Below are 17,500 nucleotides of genomic sequence, written 5' to 3'. Positions count from 1 at the left end.
CAGGAAGACGTCTATTTCCCCCAAGACACGTCAGCTGCTGTTTTTTCCTGTTGTTAACTAGCGCTTTTGTGACTCTCTCAACGTGCAGTGAGAGCCGGTTGATGTTTACTATATACTTCATCATGACATCTTATTTTCTAGAAATCCGTAGGCGCATGCTGCTGCTGCTCTTGTTGCTGTTGTTGTTGCTGTTGTTGTTGTTGTCGTTGCTGTTGTCGTTGTCGTTGTTGTTGTCGTTGTTTTCAAAGTATACCCCGGCCACCGTTTATGTGATCAAAAGCATTATAAAATATGTGTGATTATTTCTTGAGCACGCCCTTCCTCCCCCTCTCTCTGTCTCTCTGTCTGTCTCTGTCTCTCTCTTTCTCTGTCTGTCTTCTCTCTCTCTCTCTCTCTGTGTCTCTCTCTCTCTGCCTGTCTGTTTCTCTCTCTCTCTGTCTCTCTCTCTCTGCCTGTCTCTCTCACTGTGTCTGTCTTCTGTCTTACTCCCTTTCTCTGCCTGTCTGCCTGTCTGTCTGTCGGTCTCTCTCTCTCTCTCTCTCTCCCCCTGTCTGTATGTTTCTCTCTGTCTCTGTCTCTCTCTCTCTTTCTGTGTCTCTCTCTCCGTCTCTGTCTTTCTCTGTCTGTCTGTCTCTCTCTTTCTTTCTCTCTGTCTCTCTCTGCCTGTCTCTGTCACTCTGTCTGTCTTCTGTCTTACTCTCTCTCTGCCTGCCTGTCTCTCTCACTCTCTCTCTCTGCGTGTCTCTCTCTCTCTTTCTTTCTCTCTGTCTCTCTCTGCCTGTCTGTCTCACTCTGTCTGTCTTCTGTCTTACTCTCTCTCTGCCTGCCTGTCTCTCTCACTCTCTCTCTGCGTGTCTCTCTCTCTCTCTTTCTGTCTGTTTCTCTCTGTCTCTCTCTGTCCGTGTCTGTCTTTCTTTGTCTGTCTCTCTTTGTCTTTCCTTCTCTCTGTCTCTGTCTCTCTCATTGTGTCTGTCTTCTGTCTTAGTCTCTCTGTCTCTCTCCCTGTCTGTCTGTTTGTCTCTCTCTCTCTCTCTGTCTTTGTCTTTCTTTCTCTCTGTCTCTCTCTGTGTGTCTGTCTTCTGTCTTACTGTCTTTCTCTGCCTGTCTGTCTGTCTGTCTCTCTCTGTCTCTCTCTCTCTCTCTCCCCCCTGTCGGCTGTTTCTCTGTCTCTGTCTGTGTCTCTCTTTCTGTCTGTTTCTCTCTGTCTTTCTCTCTCTGTCTCTTTCTCTCTGTCTCTCTGTCTGTCTCTGTCTCTGTCTCTCTCTCTCTCTCTCTCTGTGTGTGTGTGGGGGGGGTGTGTGTGTGGGGGTGTGTGTCTGCCTTCTGTCTTACTCTCTTTCTCTGCCTGTCTGTCTGCCTGTCTGTTTGTCTCTCTCTCTCTGCCTGTCTCTCTCCCTTCCTGTCTCTGTTTCTCTCTCTTTCTGTTTCTCTCTGTCTCTGTCCATCTGTGTCTTTCTCCGTCTGTCTCTTTATCTGTCTCTCTCTCTCTCTTTTTCTGTCTTTCCCTCTTTGTGTATCGTTGTCTCTCTCTGTCTGTCTCTGTCTCTGTCTCTCTGTCTCTGTCTCTCTGTCTCTCTCTCTCTCTCTCTCTGTCTGTCTGTCTGTCTGTCTCGGTCTCTGGCTCTGGCTCTGGCTCTCGCTATCTCCCGCCCTCTCTTTTTTTTGCAAAATAAGCTCAAGTACATCTAATCTAATCCCTCACCAAGGCCCGAATTCTTAACTTCTGACATCCCAGATTTGATCTCCCTACAGAATGCTGTACAGAACTGGCGAGTTGATTTCTGGACTTGGATACCTCATAGAAACTACATAGGAATAAAGATCCAATCCTAAAATCTGGTGTGGCTTCTCCCTCGACTGTCTCGAAAAATCGTACCTCTGTTCCCCTAGGATGCCGGAAGAGTTTTCTCCATGTGCATCTGCCCGTGTCCTAAGTGATCTGTGACCGAGCCCTGTCCGTTCTGTCTCAAATATGTATGTGCAAACACTTCTCTCCATTTCCACAACTACCCACGGCCCCTTGTGGAACCACTGGCTCTTTGAAAAAAATCCCAGAAGTGGTTTTGGCTTTTTGGCTAGGAGGCCTAAGCCTGCTGAGAACTTTCCTGCCCAGGATCCTGTGTGAACAAAAGTGCCTCTGCTGGGAGCTGGGATCGTTGGGACCATGCTTGCTAGCGCTGGATGAGTCTCTGGAAGGACGCACGGGACTCCGCAAAGCTGACCTGTCCCACCGAGGTCAAATGGATACCTCTGCATTGGCCCGAGGCCTCCGAAGTACATCACCGTCACCAACCGTCACCGTCAGCATCCTTGTGAGCCTGCCCAAGACCCCGCCTCCGGGGAGACTCTTGGGAGCCCGGCCTTCATCGGCTAAAGTCCAAAGGGATGGTGACTTCCACCCACAAGGTCCCCACTGAACGGCGAAGATGTGGAGCGTAGGTCAGAGAGGGGACCGGGAGGGGAGACGTCCTGACCGGCGATGAGTTCCCTAGGCTCTGGCCACCCCACCCACGCCCCACGTCCCACGTCCCGGGCACCCGCGGGACACCGCCGCTTGATCCCCTCCTCTGTCCACAGCCGGCCCCACCCCACCACGCAACCCACGCACACACGCTGGAGGTTCCAAAAGCACACGGTGTGAATAGAGCCTGACGGAGCGAGAGCCCATTTCACGAGGTGGGAGGGGTGGGGGTGGGGTGGGTTGGGGGTTGTGGGGTCTGTGGAGAGCCCGATTCTCCCTCTTGGGTGGCTACAGGCTAGAAATGAATATCGCTTCTTGGGCGGAGGGGCTTCCTTAGGCCATCACCGCTTGCGGGACTACCTCTCAAACCCTCCCTTGAGGCCACAAAATAGATTCCACCCCACCCATCGACGTTTCCCCCCGGGTGCTGGATGTATCCTGTCAAGAGACCTGAGCCTGACACCATCGAATTAAACACCTTTACTGGCTTGGTGGGTTTGTTTGTTTCTGAGATGGAGTCTTGCTCTGTCCCCCAGGCTGGAGTGCAGCGGCGTGATCTCAGCTCACTGGAACCTCTGCCTCCTGGGTTCAAGTGATTCTCCTGTCTCAGCGCCACCATGGCCGGCTCATTTTTTTTTTTTTTTTTTGTAGACACGGGGTTTCACCCTCTTTCATTGGTTTTCACTGGAGATTCCAGATTCGAGCCACACCTCATTCTGTGCCACAGAGAGACTTCTTCTTCTTCTTCTTGTTCTTTTTTTTTTTAAGTGCAACGCAACATGTCTGCCTTATTTGAGTGGCTTCCTATATCATTATAATTGTGTTATAGATGAAGAAAAGGTATTAAACACTGTGCTAATGATAGCGAAAGTGAAGACAAAAGAAAGGCTATCCATTTTGTGGTTAGAATAAAGTTGCTCAGTATTTAGAGCTACCTAAATACGTCAGCATTTACACTCTTCCTAGTCAAAGCTGGCCGATCTGAATAATCCTCCTTGAAACACAATTTTTGATAGGGTTAAGATTTTTTTAAGAATGCGACTCCTGCAAAAGAGCTGAACAGACAATACACATTTAAAAACATCACAACACAAGGATCAACCAGACTTGGGAAAAAATCGAAAACGACACAAGTCTTATGAAGAACTGAGTTCTTAAAATAGGACGGAGAACATAGCCATCGGAAGAGAAGGCAGTATTGGCAAGTTGATTGTGACGTTGGTCAGCAGTAGCTGGCACTATCTTTTTGGCCATCTTTCGGGCCACGTAACTACTACAGCAAAATGAGATATGATCCATTGAACAACATATTCGCAAATCAAAAAATGTTTCCGTAATATAATGCTTCAGATTTAGAAGCAAATCAAATGATAGAACGCCACTGCTGTAATAAGTCACCCCAAAGACCACCGTATCTGACAAAATAACTACCACAGGGTTACGACTTCAGAATTATACTTTCTCTTGATATTTACTTATGTATGTATTTATTTTTTTAATGTATTTCTCTTGAGACGGCGTCTCGCTCTGTCGCCCAGGCTGGAGTGCAATGGTGTGATCTCGGCTCACTGCAACCGCCACCTCTCCGGGTTCAAGCGATTCTCCTGCCTCAGCCTCCCGAGTAGCTGGGACTACAGGTGCCCACCACCACGCCCAGCTAATCTTTATACTTTTAATAGAGACGGGGTTTCACCGTGTTGGCCCGGATGGTCTCGATCTCTTGACCTCGTGACCCGCCCGCCTCGGCCTCCCAAAGTGCTGGGATGACAGGCGTGAGCCACTGCGCCCGGCCTTCTCTTGACGTTTAAACTATGAAGTCAGTCCAGAAAAATGCAATCAATGTCAACGGTGAGTATGCTGTTGAGGCAGAGGGAGGACCACACTTTCTCATGTCTTATTCAGTTGATCACAATAGGACCTAGGTAGTAATTTCCTATGTGCCCACTTATACACGAGTACAAAAGAGTAAAACAGAGAGACCGCTACATGAAAGGGTACGTGAAGTTCTTCATAGTAACTCCGTAAACTGGAACACTGTCAAAAAGCAGCAGCTCGTGAGTTGTTTCCATCTATTTTTCTATTCTCCAATAAGTGAACTATGCTATTCCTTTCCAATCTCCCAAGCGCTCCTTGTCCCCATCACCACTTCGGTGCTCGAAGAAAAAGTAACAAATCAAGTCACACAACTAAAGAAACACATACACGAACCAAAGACAACTACAGCGTCTGCAAAAGTTTGCTAGAAGACTGAAACTGTTGAGTATAAGGATCTGGTATTCTAGGATCATGAGTTCATTTCAGAGTTTGTTCAAGACATACGTTTCATAAGGAAACATCTTAGTTAGAAGTTATTCAGCACTATGTACCATCCCTAAGTATTTTTAACCAAATTCGTGACAATAAAGAGCTATCTAACCAGAAAAACTAGCGAGTACCGGCACCATCCATAGGGCTTTGTCTTTACACTTCATTACCACTTACCATGCCTTACAATGTCTGGGATTGACCCTGATAGCATTTCGAAAACAAGCTGATGCTTTGTCCAATTCTTCAGTGAAGACAAGCTCACGCCCTAATGCACTATAGGCATAAGCATCATTTGGATCCACTTCGAGAGTTCTCTGGAAGAATTGAATCGCAATATCGTGTTCCCGTTGCAGACCGAAACAGTTCCCTGCAGCACACCAGGCCTCTGGCTGGCGAAGTTTTATCCCTGTCTGTGAAGTCTTTGGACAGAACTGAAAGAGCAACATCTTTCGGAGGATGCCAAAGTGTTGTAGAGCAGATCTCCATGCCTTCGACTCTGTAATTCTCAATCCTTCTAACCTCTGAGAATTTTCTTTCAGCTTGCGTGGACTCTGAAAGTTTAAAATAGGCCCTTCCAATTTGGCACAGTACCCAACCGGTATTGCGGTGGTGAGAAGCTAGATGGCTCAAGATACTGACTGACAGCTTCTTTGCCGTGGTGAGAACACAAAGCTAAATAACCTTTCCCCCTTTCACGAGGAAGGCTCATCAAGCCTTCCGCTGCTGCTGCTTTTTGTAGATTAAAAGCCTGAATCTGAGGCGCGATTGCGGCTATTTTCCCTTCTGGAATGATGGAAGAGTCCAATTTTGTCACTTCCATGGCTATCACTTATGTTCGGTGGAGTTATTCCTCCTTTATTAGCTTTACTTTTTGTTTTTCTGTTTGGGATTTTAGGTGGAAACTTCCCTTTTAATTTTCTCCTATTCTCCTCGGTTGTGGAGCTGTCACTAGTCAAGAGTCGTGAATTTCTTCGAGGCGGTGCATTTGGGGGAGATGCCATAGTGGGGCTCAATACCTGAGGTGTTGCCCTTGTCGGCGCACCAGAACTTTGTGTTTTTGCAAGAATTGGGGTTACCTTTCGGCTCTTTCCCCTCTGCGAGAAGACAGACTGTGTTCCGGTTTGGCCGATTCTGGCAACAGACTTTTTTGAAGGGGCTCCGGTGGATGGCACGTCAACGACAGAAGGTGTCTAATACCAGTGCAGTTTTGTCCATAGGATCCGTCTCCGGGACTTGGGGCTTCTAATGGCAAAATGCCAACGCTTGGGGCTCATGGACTAACTGCTGCTGGTCCTCCTAATACACTTCGACCAGTTTTTGGTTTATGTTGAACCTGTTTAGATCATATGGAAGTTCCTGTTCCCAGTGGGACAGTATCAGGTGAAAGGACAGCTGAATCGATAGAAGACACTGGGGAGTCTGTATTCAAGGAGTACTTTGAATTGGAAGATTCTCAATTCAATCCGTTTAATTCAACGGTGTCCTGGGGTGTTTCCGTAAGAACGGTCTCAGGCTGTCTGTGACATAAACTAGGACGAGGTCCCAGTGTTTTGGCGCAACACTTGGACAGGCAGTTGCTAAAGCTCTCTAGAGATGTGAATCAAAATGTTTGGTCAGGATCTGGCTTTTCCCCCCTGTTTCACATCATGATTCAAAGGGACACCGGAGGAAAGGATTTCAACGAAGGCTCTTTTGGTCACATTCTGATCCTTTGGTAAGCCGATCTGCCTTGCAATATACATGTCCCAACGATGGACGGGGAAAGCGAGCTGAATCAGCAAACTCAGGAACAATAATATCATCATGGCTTTTCTGCTTATGAAACACTCCACCCGATAAGATTTGATCCCCTTCTGCAAGCTTGCTGAGATCAACACAACATTTCACAAGCAGGTATTTGCATTGCGGTGTAGTACAACTGTGTCCTTTCCAGAGTCTATATGTTTTATAGGCCTTTCCTGAGCGGTAAGAAGAGGTTGCCAGTAAAAACAAGGCTTCTTCTGAGTGTACTTCTGCATAGAGGCGTTCTGCGAGGAAAACCGCATCTCGGTAGGCATAGTGGCTTAGTGCTTGCCATATAGCAGCCTGGACGGGTCCCTGCAGCACCGCCATCCTCGAGGCTCAGGCCCACTTTCTGCAGTGCCTCAGGCACCGCCCCCCCACCCCCCCACCCCCCACCCCCATAGCGGCTCCGGCCCGGCCAGCCCCGGCTCATTTAAAGTCACCAGCGACCGTTACCGACCGTTTACCGTGGGATGGGGGAGTCCGAGCCAGAATGACTTCTTTATCCTGCCGACTCTGGAAAGCCCGGCCCCTTGTGATCCATTGCAAACCGAGAGTCACCTCGTGTTTAGAACACGGATCCACTCCCAAGTTCAGTGGGGGGATGTGAGGGATGTGGCAGGTAGGACGAAGGACTCTCTTCCTTCTGATTCGGTCTGCACAGTGGGGCCTAGGGCTGGAGCTCTCTCTCTGTGCGGACCGCTGACTCCCTCTACCTTGGGTTCCATCGGCCCCACCCTGGAACGCGGGCCTTGGCAGATTCTGGCCCTTCCTGGCCCTTCAGTCGCTGTCAGAAACCCCATCTTGTGCTCGGATGCCCCGAGTGACTGTGGCTCGCACCTCTCCGGAAACATTGGAAATCTCTCCTCTACGCGCGGCCACCTGAAACCACAGGAGCTCGGGACACACGTGCTTTCGGGAGAGAATGCTGAGAGTCTCTTGCCGACTCTCTCTTGACTTGAGTTCTTCGTGGGTGCGTGGTTAAGACGTAGTGAGACCAGATGTATTAACTCAGGCCGGGTGCTGGTGGCTCGTGCCTGTAACCCCAGCACTTTGGGAGGCCGAGGCCGTAGGATCCCTCGAGGAATCGCCTAACCCTGGGGAGGTTGAGGCTGCAGTGAGTGAGCCATAATTGTGTCACTGCGCTCCGGTCTGGGCGAAAGACAGAATGAGGCCCTGCCACAGGCAGGCAGGCAGGCAGGCAGGCAGGCAGGCAGGCAGGCAGAAAGACAACAGCTGTATTATGTTCTTGTCAGGGTAGGAAGCAAAAATAACAGAATACAGCACTTATTTTTTTTTTCCCCCTTCGGACGGAGTTTCACTCTTGGTGCCCACGCTGGAGTGCAGTGGCACCATCTCGGCTCACCGCAACCTGCACCTCTCACGTTCAAACGATTCTCCTGCCTCAGCCTCCTGAGTAGCTGGGATTACAGGCAGGGGCCACCACACCCGGCTGATTTTGTATTGTTAGTAGAGACGGCATTTCTCCATGTGGGTCAGGCTGGTCTCGAACCGGCGACCCCAGTGGATCTGCCCGCCTCGGCCTCCCAAAGTGCTGGGGTGACAGGCGTGAGCCATCGTGACCGGCCGGCTACGGTTTTTTTTTTTTTTTTTTTTTTTAAATTATTTTACTTTTTTTTAGTTTTCAATTTTAATCTATTTATTTATTTATTTACATTTATTTATTTATGTATGTACTTATTTATTTATTTTCGAGACAGACTCTCGCTCTGTTGCCCAGACTGGAGTGCAGCGGCGCGATTTCGGCTCACTGCAAGCTCTGCCTCCCGGGTTCACGCCATTCTCCTGCCTCAGCCTCCCAAGTAGCCGGGACTACAGGCGCCCACCACTGTGCCTGGCTGACTTTTTGTATTTTGAGTAGAGATGGGGTTTCACTGTGGTAGCCAGGATGGTCTCGATCTCCTGACCCTGTGATCCGTCCACCTCGGCCTCCCAAAGTGCTGGGATGACAGGCGTGAGCCACCGCCCCCGGCCTATTTATCTATTTATTAACTTTGAGTCCAGGTTATGAAACCAGTTAGTTTTTGTAATTTTTTTTTTTTTTTTTTGAGACGAGGTTTCACCGTGTTGCCAAGGCTTGGGCCGAGGGATCCACCGGCCCTCGGCCTCCCAAAAGTGCGGGGATGACAGGCGCGAGCCTACGGCGCCCGGACCCCCCCTTCCCCCCTCCCCCGCTTGTCTTCCCGACAGACAGTTTCACGGCAGAGCGTTTGGCTGGCGTGCTTAAATTCATTCTCAATAGAAATTTGGGACGTCAGCTTCTGGCCTCATGGACTCTGAGCTGAGGAGTCCCCTGGTCTGTCTATCACAGGACCGTACACGTAAGGAGGAGAAAAATCGTAACGTTCAAAGTCAGTCATTTTGTGATACAGAAATACACAGATTCACCCAAAACACAGAAACCAGTCTTTTAGAAATGGCCTTAGTCCTGCTGTCCGTGCCAGTGATTCTTTTCAGTTTGGACCTTGACTGAGAGAATTCCCAGTCGGTCTCTCGTCTCTGGACGGAAGTTCCTGATGATCCGATGGGTGGGGGACTTAGGCTGCGTCCCCCCAGGAGCCCCGGTCGATTAGTTGTGGGGATCGCTTTGGAGGGCGCGGTGACCCACTGTGCTGTGGGAGCCTCCATCCTTCCCCCCACCCCCTCCCCAGGGGATCCCAATTCATTCCGGGCTGACACTCTCACTGGCAGACGTCGGGCATCACCTAGCGGTCACTGTGACTCTGAAAACGGAGGCCTCACAGAGGAAGGGAGCACCAGGCCGCCTGCGCACAGCCTGGGGCAACTGTGTCTTCTCCACCGCCCCCACCCCCACCTCCAAGTTCCTCCCTCCTTTGTTGCCTAGGAAATCGCCACTTTGACGACTGGGTCTGATTGACCTTTGATCAGGCAAAAACGAACAAACAAATAAATAAATAAAATAACACAAAAGTAACTAACTAAATAAAATAAGTCAATACAATCCATTGCAATGCAATAAAATACCATACGACACGATAGGATACAATACAATACAATACAATACAATACAATACAATACAATACAATACAATAGGCCGGGTGCGGTGGCTCATGCCTGTCATCCCATCACTTTGGGAGGCCGAGGTGGACGCATCACCTGAAGTCGGGAGTTGGAGACAAGCCCGACCAACATGGAGAAATCCCGTCTCAATTGAAAATACAAAACTAGCCGGGCGCGGTGGCATATGCCTATAATCCCAGCTGCTAGGAAGGCTGAGGCAGGAGAATCGCTTGAACCTGGGAAGCGGAGGTTGCGGTGAGCCGAGATTGCGCCATCGCACTCCAGTCTGAGCAAAAACAGCGAAACTCCGTCTCAAAAATAAATACATAAATACATAAATACATAAATTAAAATAAATAAATACAATGCAATAAAATAAATGGGCCCTGCGCGGTGGCTCAAGCCTGTCACCCCCTCACTTTGGGAGGCCAAGGCCGGTGGATCAAGAGGCGGTCAGACCAACAGGGCCAGTATGGTGAAACCCCGTCTCTACTCACAATACACAAAATTAGCCGGGCGCCGTGCTGTGCTGTACTGTCTGTAATCCCAGCTACTCGGGAGGCCGAGCTGAGGCAGGAGAATCGCTTGAACCTGGGAGGTGGAGGTTGCAGTGAGCCGAGATCGTGCCACTGCACCCCAGCCTGGGCGACAGAGCGAGACTCCGTCTCAAAAAAATGAAAATGAAAATGAAATGCAACAAAATAATTAAAAAGTGAGTTTCCGGGGAAAAAGAAAAAACAACAACAACAACAACAACAACAACAACAACAACAACAAAACAACCCCACCGTGACATCCACGTACGTACGCCTCTCGCCTTTCGAGGCATCAAACACGTTAGGAATTATGCGTGATTTCTTTTTTTTAACTTAATTTTATTTTATTATCATGATTTCTGTTTCGAGACGGAGTCTCGGAGGCCCGCCCTCCCTCCGTCCCATTCCCTGGTTGCCCAGACAACCTCAGGAGACAGACCCTGGCTGGGCCAGATTGTTCTTCTCCTCGGTCGATGGTTTCCTTGTCTTTCTTCGTGTCTTTAACCCGCGTGGACTCTTCCGCTCGGGTTTGACAGATGGCAGCTCCACTTTAGGCCTTGTTGTTGTTGGGGACTTTCCCGATTCTCCCCAGATGTAGTGAAAGCAGGTAGATTTGCCTTGCCTGGCCTTGCCTGGCCTTGCCTGGCCCTTGCCTTTTCTTTCTTTCTTTCTTTCTTTCTTTCTTTCTTTCTTTCTTATTACTTTCTTTTTTTCTTCTTCTTCTTCCTTTTTTTTTTTTTTTTTTTTTTTTTGAGACAGAGTTTCACTCTTGTTGCCCAGGCTAGAGGGCAATGGCGCGATCTCGGCTCACCGCACCCTCCGCCTCCCAGGTTCAAGCGATTCTCCTGCCTCGGCCTCCTGATTAGCTGGGATTACAGGCATGGGCCACCGTGCCTGGCTGATGTTTGTACTTTTAGTAGAGACGGTGTTTTTCCATGTTGGTCAGGCTGGTCTCCAACTCCCAACCTCAGGTGGTCCGCCTGCCTTGGCCTCCCAAAGTGCTGGGATGACAGGCGTGAGCCACAGCGCCCAGCCTCTCTCTCTCTCTCTCTCTCTCTCTCTCTCTCTCTCTCTCGCTTGCTTGCTTGCTTGCTTGCTTTCGTGCTTTCTTGCTTCCTTGTTTTCTTTCTTTCTTTTGTTTCTTTCTTGCTTGCTTTCTTGCTTGCTTGTTTTCTTGCTTTCTTGCTTTCTTTTCTTTCTTGCTTGCTTGCTTTCTTGCTTTCCTTTCTTTTTCTTTCTTGGTTTCTTGCTTGCTTGTTTCGTGCTTTCTTGCTTTCTTTTCTTTCTTGCTTGCTTGCTTTCTTGCTTTCCTTTCTTTTTCTTTCTTGGTTTCTTGCTTGCTTGCTTTCGTGCTGTCTTGTTTTCTAGCTTTCTTGCTTGCTTGCTTGCTTGCTTGCTTGCTTTCGTGCTTTCTTGCTTTCTTGTTTTCTTTCTTTCTTTCTTTCTTTTGTTTCTTTCTTGCTTTCTTTTCTTTCTTGCTTGCTTTCTTGCTTTCTTTTCTTTTTCTTTCTTTCTTTCTTTCTTTCTTGCTTTCTTGTTTTCTTGCTTTCTTGCTTGCTTTCGTGCTTTCTTGTTTTCTTGCTTTCTTTCTTTTGTTTCTTTCTTTCTTGCTCTCTCGCTTGCTTGCTTGCTTTCGTGCTTTCTTGTTTTCTTGGTTTCTTTCTTTCTTTCTTTTGTTTCTTTCTTGCTTGCTTTCTTGCTTTCTTGTTTTCTTGCTTTCTTGCTTTCTTTCCTGCTTTCTTTCTTGCTTTGTTTTCTTTCTAGCTTTCTTTTCTTTCTTGCTTGCTTTCTTGCTTTCTTTTCTTTTTCTTTCTTTCTTTCTTGCTTTCTTTTTTCTTGCTTTCTTGCTTTCTTTTCTCTTTCTTTCTTTCCTGCTTTTTTGCTTTCTTGCTTGCTTTCTTGCTTGCTTTCTTGCTTGCTTGCTTTCTGTCCTTTCTTTCTTTCTTTCTTTCTTTCTTTCTTTCTTTCTGTTTCGTCCTTTTGAGACAGAGTTTCACTCTTGTTTCCACGGCTAGAGTGCAATGGCGCGATCTTGGCTCACCGCACCTTCCGCCTCCCGGGTTCGAGGGCTTCTCCTGCCTCAGCCTCCTGATTAGCGGGGATTACAGGGAGGCACCCCCACGCCTGGCTTGGCTGATGTTTGTGTTTTTAGTAGGCACACCCTGTCTCTCCGTGTTGGTCAGGCTGGCCTCCGACTCCCGACCTCAGGTGATGCGCCCACCTCGGCCTCTCTCGAAGTGCTGGGATGACGGGCGTGAGCCACCGTGCCCGGCCTGTTGACTCCTTTCCTTTTTTTTTATTTCTTTCGTTTCCATGTATTTACTGACGTTTATTAATGTAAACATTTTTGTACATTTGTATGTAAACGACAATGCGTATATCTTTGCATTTAATACTCTCGTGTGTAGTAAACACGTACCGATTGTATAGAAACATACTTCTATATGACAGATGTAGGTGTTTCTGTTATACAAATAAATACACATCGCTCTACAGAGAAGCGATCGTCGAGAAATACGTTTACGTTTACGTACGAAAAGTGTTGTATTTATGTTTATAAATGAACAGGTGTACGTAGTTATCTCTGTTTTCTTTCTTCCTCTCCTTTACGTTTTTCTTCCTTCCTTTCTTCCTTTCTCTCCTTCTTTAGGTTTTTCTTCCTCTCTTCCTTTCCTTCTCTCTCTCTTTCTGATCTTTTCTCCTTCGTGCTTTATTTCTCTTTCGTTCCCTGTCTCTCCTTCTTTTTTCTTTCCTCTCTGTTTCTTTTTCCCTTCTTTCCTTCGTTTCTTTCCTCATTCTTTCTCTCTTTTTCATGTTTCTTTCCTTTCCGTCTGTCTTTTAAAAATGGAGTGTTTCAAAAGTTTTCTCTGTGTATCGACGTTTTTTAAATTGTCTCTCTTTTCTCCATTGTCTTCCTCCCTCCCTCCCTCCCTGCTCCCTTCCCTCCCTCCTTCCCTTTCACCATCTGTCTCTTTTCCCCATTCCCCGCCCCCCCCCGTCTATCTCTGCGTGGATTCCGGAAGAGCCTATGCATTTTGCCTCTCCGTGTGTCTGCAGCGACCCGCGACCGAGTCCTTGTGTGTTCTTTCTCCCTCCCTCCCTCCCTCCCTCCCTCCCTGCTTCCGAGATGCATCTCCGAACACCCACGCGCCGTGGGTTGTCTTCTGACTCTGTCGCGGTCGAGGCAGAGACGCGTTTTGGGCACCGTGTGTGTGGGGTTGGGGCAGAGGGGCTGCGTTTTCGGCCTCGGGAAGAGCTTCTCGGCTCACGGTTTCGCTTTTGCGGTCCACGGGCCGCCCTGCCTGCCATCCGGATCTGTCTCGCTGACGTTCGCGGCGGTCGTCGGGCTCCATCTGGCGGCCGCTTTTAGATCGTGCTCTCGGCTTCCGGAGCTGCGGTGGCAGCTGCCGAGGGAGGGGACCGTCCCCGCTGTGAGCTGTGCAGAGCTCCGGAAAGCCCGCGGTCGTCAGCCCGGCTGGCCCGGTGGCGCCAGAGCTGTGGCGCGTCGCTTGTGAGTCAGAGCTCTGGCGTGCAGGTTTATGTGGGGGAGAGGCTGTCGCTGCGCTTCTGGGCCCGAGCCGGGCGTGGGGCTGCCCGGGCCGGTCGACCAGCGCGCCGCAGCTCCCGAGGCCCGAGCCGCGACCCGCGGGGACCCGCCGCGCGTGGCGCGGGAGGCTGGGGACGCCCTTCCCGGCCCGGTCGCGGGTCCGTCCGCGCTCATCCTGGCCGTCTGAGGCGGCGGCCGAATTCGTTTCCGAGTCCCCGTGGGGAGCCGGGGACCGTCCTGCCCCCGTCCCCCGGGTGCCGGGGAGCGGTCCCCGGGCCGGGCCGCGGTCCCTCTGCCGCGATCCTTTCTGGCGAGTCCCCGTGCGGAGTCGGAGAGCGCTCCCTGAGCGCGCGTGCGGCCCGAGAGGTCGCGCCTGGCCGGCCTTCGGTCCCTCGTGTGTCCCGGTCGTAGGAGGGGCCGGCCGAAAATGCTTCCGGCTCCCGCTCTGGGGACACGGGCCGGCCCCCTGCGTGTGGCACGGGCGGCCGGGAGGGCGTCCCTGGCCCGGCGCTGCTCCCGCGTGTGTCCCGGGGTTGACCAGAGGGCCCCGGGCGCTCCGTGTGTGGCTGCGATGGTGGCGTTTTTGGGGACAGGTGTCCGTGTCGCGCGTTTCCTGGGCCGGCGGCGTGGTCGGTGACACGACCTCCCGGCCCCGGGGGAGGTATATCTTTCACTCCGAGTCTGCATCTTGGGCCACCGGGTTATTGCTGACACGCTGTCCTCTGGCGACCTGTCGCTGGAGAGGTTGGGACTCCGGATGCGTGCGGGGCTCTGGCCTACCGGTGACCCGGCTAGCCGGCCGTGCTCCTGCTTGAGCCGCCTGCTGGGGCCCGCGGGCCTGCTGTCCTCTCGCGCGCCCGGGCGTGTCCCGACTCCCGGTGCCGGCCCGGGTCCGGGTCTCTGACCCGCCTGGGGGCGGCGGGGAAGGCGGCGAGGGCCACCCTGCCCCCGTGCGCTCTCCGCTGCGGGCGCCCGGGGCGGCCGCGACAACCCCACCCCGCTGGCTCCGTGCCGTGCGTGTCAGGCGTTCTCGTCTCCGCTGGGTTGTCCGCCGCCCCTTCCCCGGAGCAGGGCGTCGGCCGGCCGGCCGGCCGACCTCCGCTCCCGGGGGGCTCTTCGTGATCGATGTGGTGACGTCGTGCTCTCCCGGGCCGGGTCCGAGCCGCGACGGGCGAGGGGCGGACGTTCGTGGCGAACGGGACCGTTCTTCTCGCTCCGCCCCGCGGGGTCCCCTCGTCTCTCCTCTCCCCGCCTGCGGGTGGCGCGTGTGGGGGAGGCGTGTGGGGTGCGGAGCCCGGCCCGACCTCGCCGTCCCGCCCGCTGCCTTCTGCGTCGCGGGGCGGGGCGGCGGGGTCCTCTGACGCGGCAGGCACCCCTCGCTGTCGCCTCCAGTGGTTGTGGACTTGCGGGCGGCCCCCCTCCGCGGCGGTGGGGGGTGCCGGCCCGCCGGCCCGTCGTGCTGCCCTCTCGGGGGGTGTGCGCGAGCGTCGGCTCCGCTTGGGCCTTTGCGGTGCTCCTGGAGTGCCCCGGGTTGTCCCTCAGGTGCCCGAGGCCGAGCGGTGGTGTGTCATTCCCGCCCCCAGCGCCCCCTCCTCCGGTCGCCGCCGCGGTGTCCGCGCGTGGGTCCTGAGGGAGCTCGTCGGTGTGGGGTTCGAGGCGGTCGAGGGAGACGAGACGTGCCCCTCCCACGCGGGGAAGGGCGTCCGCCTGGTCCGGCGAGCGCACATCCCGTGCTCCCCTCTGGCGGGTGCGCGCGGGCCGTGTGAGCGATCGCGGTGGGTTCGGGCCGGTGGCGCGTGCGCCGGCCGGCCGCCGAGGGGCTGCCGTTCTGCCTCCGACCGGTAGTGTGTGGGTTGACTTCGGGGGTGCTTTGCCTCGGAAGGAAGGAGGCGGGTGGACGGGGGGGCCTCGTGGGGTTGCGCGCACGCGCGCACCGGCCGGGCCCCCGCCCTGACCGCGGACGCTCAAGGTGGCCGCACGCAGGTGTTTCCTCGTACTGCAGGCCCCCTCCCTTCCCCAGGCGTCCCTTGGCGCCTCTGCGGGCCCGAGGAGGGGCGGCTGGCGTGTGGGGGAGTGTGACCCACCCTCGGTGAGAAAGCCTTCTCTAGTGATCCGAGAGGCGTGCCTTGGGGTACCGGATCACCCGGACTGCCGCCTCTGTCTCTGCCTCCGTGATGGGAGCGCTGCCGTAGCGACTCGCTCGCAGAGGACCCTCCTCCCCTTCCCCCTCGACGGGGTTCGCGGGGGAGAGCGAGGGTTTCCGCCGGCCACCGCGGTGGTGGCCGAGCGCGGCTCGTCGCCTACTGTGGCCCGCGCCTCCCCCTTCTGAGTCGGGGGAGGATCCCGCCGGGCCGGGCCCTGGCGTCCCAGCGGGTTGGGACGTGGCGGCCGGCGGGCGGTGGGTGTGCGCGCGCGGCGTTCCGTCCGGCGCGTGACCCCCTCCGCCGCGAGTCGGCTCTCCGCCCGCTCCCGTGTGCCGAGTCGTGACCGGTGCCCACGACCGCGTTTGCGTGGCGCGGGGTCGGGCCGCCTGGCCCTGGGAAAGCGTCCCACGGTGGGGGCGCGCCGGTCTCCCGGAGCGGGACCGGGCCGGAGGATGGACGAGAGAATCACGAGCGCGATGGTGGTGCTGGCGTTGTCGGGCTTGTGGCTGCGGTCGCTTCGGGGCCCCCGGTGGCGGGACCCCGGGGCTCGCGAGGCGGGTCTCGGTGGGGGGGCCGAGGGCCGTCCGGCGTCCCAGGCGGGGCGCCGCGGGACCGCCCTCGTGTCTGGGGCGGTGGGATCCCGCGGCCGTGTTTTCCTGGTGGCCCGGCCGTGCCTGAGGTTTCTCCCCGAGCCGCCGCCTCTGCGGGCTCCCGGGTGCCCTTGCCCGTCTGTGCCCTCTTCCCCGCCCGCCGCCCGCCGATCCTCTCTTCTCCCCGAGCGGCTCACCGGCTTGACGTCGGTTGGTGGCCCCGTCTGGGACCGAACCCGGCACCGCCTTGTTGGGGGCGCCGCCGCCGGCCACTGGTTGGCCCGGTGTCCGCGTCCCCCGGCGCGCGCCTTCGGGACCGGGTCGGTGGCGCCCCGCGTGGGGCCCGGTGGGCTTCCCGGAGGGTTGCGGGGGGTCGGCCTGTGGCGCGCGTGCGAGGGAAGAGAGGGTGCCGGGGGTGACCGGCCGCGATTGCGGCGGTGGTGGGGGGGAGCCGCGGGGAGCGCCGAGGGCCGGTCGGCCGCTCCGGGTGCCGCGCGGGGCCGCCTTCCCGCTCGGAGGCTGCCGGCGGTGAGACCCCCGCGTGTGTGTCCCGGCCGCGGTCGGCTGCGCCCGAGGGGTCCCGTGGCGTCCCCCTTCCCCGCCGGCCGCCTTTCTCGCGCCTTCCCCGTCGCCTCGGCCTCGCCCGTGGTCCCTCGTCTTCTCCCGGCCCGCTCTTCCGAGCCGGGTCGGCGCGTCCCCCGGGTGCGCCTCGCTTCCCGGGCCTGCCGTGGCCCTCCCTGGAGGCGTCCGTCCCGGGCGTCGGCGTCGGGGAGAGCGCGTCCTCCCCGCGTGGCGTTGCCCCGTTCGGCGCGCGCGTGCGCCCGAGCGCGGCCCGGTGGTCCCTCCCGGACAGGCGTTCGTGCGATGTGTGGCGCAGGTCGGCCTCCGCCTTTGCCCGGTCGCTCGCCCTTTCCCCGGGTCGGGGGGTGGGGCCCGGGCCGGGGCCTCGGCCCCGGTCGCGGTCCCTCGTCCCGGGTGGGGGCGGGCGTTGCCGGCCGGCTGCGGTCGTCCTCCCTTGGCCGTCGTGTGGCGTGTGCCACCCCTGCGCCCGCGCCCGCCGGCGGGGCTCGGAGCCGGGCTCCGGCCGGGC

At 55.0% G+C, this 17,500-nt stretch overlaps 1 pseudogene; it reads right to left on the bottom strand.

Annotated features, from left to right (window-relative positions):
- Positions 1–3,234: 3,234 nt before the first annotated feature.
- On the bottom strand, positions 3,235–6,642 carry LOC134809665 (cell division cycle protein 27 homolog; annotated as a pseudogene).
- Between the last annotated feature and the right edge of the window lie 10,858 nt (positions 6,643–17,500).

The sequence above is a fragment of the Pan troglodytes genome, chromosome 23 (assembly GCF_028858775.2).
Source record: "Pan troglodytes isolate AG18354 chromosome 23, NHGRI_mPanTro3-v2.0_pri, whole genome shotgun sequence".
NCBI lineage: Eukaryota > Metazoa > Chordata > Mammalia > Primates > Hominidae > Pan > Pan troglodytes.
Note: the sequence above shows the minus strand (reverse complement) of the source record. Positions and strands in the feature narration are given on the sequence as shown.